General features: G+C 36.2%; 1 protein-coding gene across 1 annotated transcript in view; it reads left to right on the top strand.

The window, feature by feature from the left end:
* Window positions 1–2,500, top strand: part of EloA (transcription elongation factor elongin A) — a 24,430-nt gene that overhangs the window by 11,056 nt on the left and 10,874 nt on the right. The gene's annotated exons all lie outside the window — the stretch shown is intronic.

Raw genomic sequence — 2,500 nt, 5'->3', positions numbered from 1 at the left:
TAGTGTCATAGACCGCCCATCCTGACAACCAGTTCGGTCGTTAGGCGCCCCGTTGGCAATGGGTTAACCCATTAGCAGCTGATGATATGCTTTGCTGCAAAGGCAGAGTCGGTCATAGAGGTGGATGGCACCGTGCCAGACAATGTAAACCAGCCATCCTACTGCACAAATATTTATTTAATACTGCGACCAATGGGTTAATCCCTCTATAGTATTGATATTAATCAGTAGCTGATATAATGGTAGATTTTCCTGTTTAGGTTCCATGTAATTCTACTGAGATGGGCCACATCTTAATATTGTTTAACATGGGCTGGGCATCTTAACCCATTCGCGCCGGTTGACTTGGTATCATGTACAGTGGTTTTAGGGTCAGATGCCGGAGTTGAGATATTTAGTCAAGGCCGGTGCGCCGGGTGAGTGGATGTACAGCGCTCGCTCGCAGCTAGTGCGCCCGAGAATCCTGAGGTGTTAGCCTTATGCATTCAGACACCCCGGCATTCCGACCATTTAGAGCCGAAATAGCCCCGGCGTGAATGGGTTAAGACATGTGTGTTTTCTAATATTTTCTTAACTGATGGTATAAAAAATGAATATATATATGATGTATTAGCAAAGTGAAGGCCTTTGGTATAATAGGTCATCATAAATTAAGTAATTGATAGCTAGTAATTTCAACAAATGTAGATATGCAGTGAAAAACTGATGAGACGCCATGAAAACACCTGTCACGAAAGAGGCAAAGAGTCTGGGCAGGAAATAGTTTACCAGATGTGTATGGATACTTATGGGCTATCTGGCCTGCCATCAGCAGCGGTGCTTGAAAACCAAAATACTTTTTTGATTGCAATTAAGTCATGGTCTTCTGTTACCACAGCTCCAACCAATAGTTTTGTCCCTTCTTTACCATCATTTTTATACATATAGAGATGTAAAGTAAAATGTTCCCTTAATATTTGCACTTGTCTGAAATATGCCTGCCTCTCAGGGTTGCAGTGTGCCCTTTTGCCTGCTGTGGAGTGGTTAGTGATGATAATAGTAAAAGGGATAAAAATCAGTAGTTCTTTTGTTATGGGACTTTGTTTCGTTTTACTTCAGTGAAATTAGATTTGCAGTTAAAGGTGGAGGTAAATACAGAACTTCAGAGTCCAGAAAAATGATTGTACAAGTTAAAATGAATGCATTCACTGATTACTGTTATTAGCTAGAATGATCAAATGTTATAAGGTTATCATGTCCCAAAGTTTCATGGCAGTGGCTATATTATTACTAGATTAGGTTATGAATTTATTGATTTAATTTATCGAATTGATATCCAAAGTTTAGCATTAATTTGAAATAGACGAAATCTTTATGAACCCTCCAGATATTATCTGTGTATTGTCATGTTTCATATTATTTATCTTTTGAAAATAAATTGAAAATTTAGAACTGATTGTTAAATAAGAAAAGAGAAAACTAGACATTCCAGATTTTCAAAGAAAGAAAAAATGATTATTAATGTAATTTAGAACATGTGCATATAGATGTCACAGCTTTGGGGAAGGTTCAGGTATTAATGTTTTGTACTGCCAGATTATTAATTCACTCCCATGACTATGTTCAATACTGAATTAAATTGTTTCAGTTCATGGTAGATTTTACATACTCATGTACTGTTTCATTTGTATGCAAATACCAATACTTGAATTTATTATTTCAGAATGTTCTCTATTTCTGTAGTTCTATGTATTTGCTAGTATTTTGCCTTTGCTATCCTTTACTCTGTGTTTTTTCATTGAGCTTATCTTTTGTCAAAATTTAGGCCAGTTTTGATGCATAAATTGTATCAAATTTTAGGCTACTTTTTGTTTTTTTCTTTTCTTTCCTTTACTATTAACTTGCTATTTCGTTTCTTATGCTTTTTTTAACCCTTTAATGATGGTAGTTGGGAAACCTATATAGTCTCCAATGTCAGGCAGAACATTTCTGGTTAAATTGAATATCACATCTTTGTATTTGGGGATCACCATTTCCATTCTAGGGCCAATGTACTAACCATACAAGTGCTGCCAACTGTATGATACCATGTTACTGATGAGAGCCAAATGACGTGCTATCACGTCATGGAAATATTTCGCTCCAGCAAGATGATGTCCTATCACATATATCATGATCTCTCCCTCCAAATACACATTTTACATAGTTATACTCATTGCACTTGCATTTGTATAGATACATTGTTCTTGACATCAAAAAAAAAAAAAAAAAGATAGAAAAAAACACCTCTTAGCATCCTTTAAAATCGGGCAAGGGAAAGGCACTCTTGAGAAGTGCAGCCCAGCATATTGCATATTGCCCCTTCCCAAATGGGGCATGTCTGTTCAAGAGTCATAGTTGATTTTTATTTTTGACTAGTAGTTTGTCAGATAGGAAGTGCACACTGTCAGATAGGTAGGTACATTGATAGATTAAGTGCAATATAGTATATAGAAGAATTATTTTTGTTGCTGTATAAAGA

The sequence above is a fragment of the Penaeus japonicus genome, unplaced genomic scaffold (assembly GCF_977035675.1).
Source record: "Penaeus japonicus unplaced genomic scaffold, GWHDUDI00000001_assembly GWHDUDI00000004, whole genome shotgun sequence".
NCBI lineage: Eukaryota > Metazoa > Arthropoda > Malacostraca > Decapoda > Penaeidae > Penaeus > Penaeus japonicus.
Note: the sequence above shows the minus strand (reverse complement) of the source record. Positions and strands in the feature narration are given on the sequence as shown.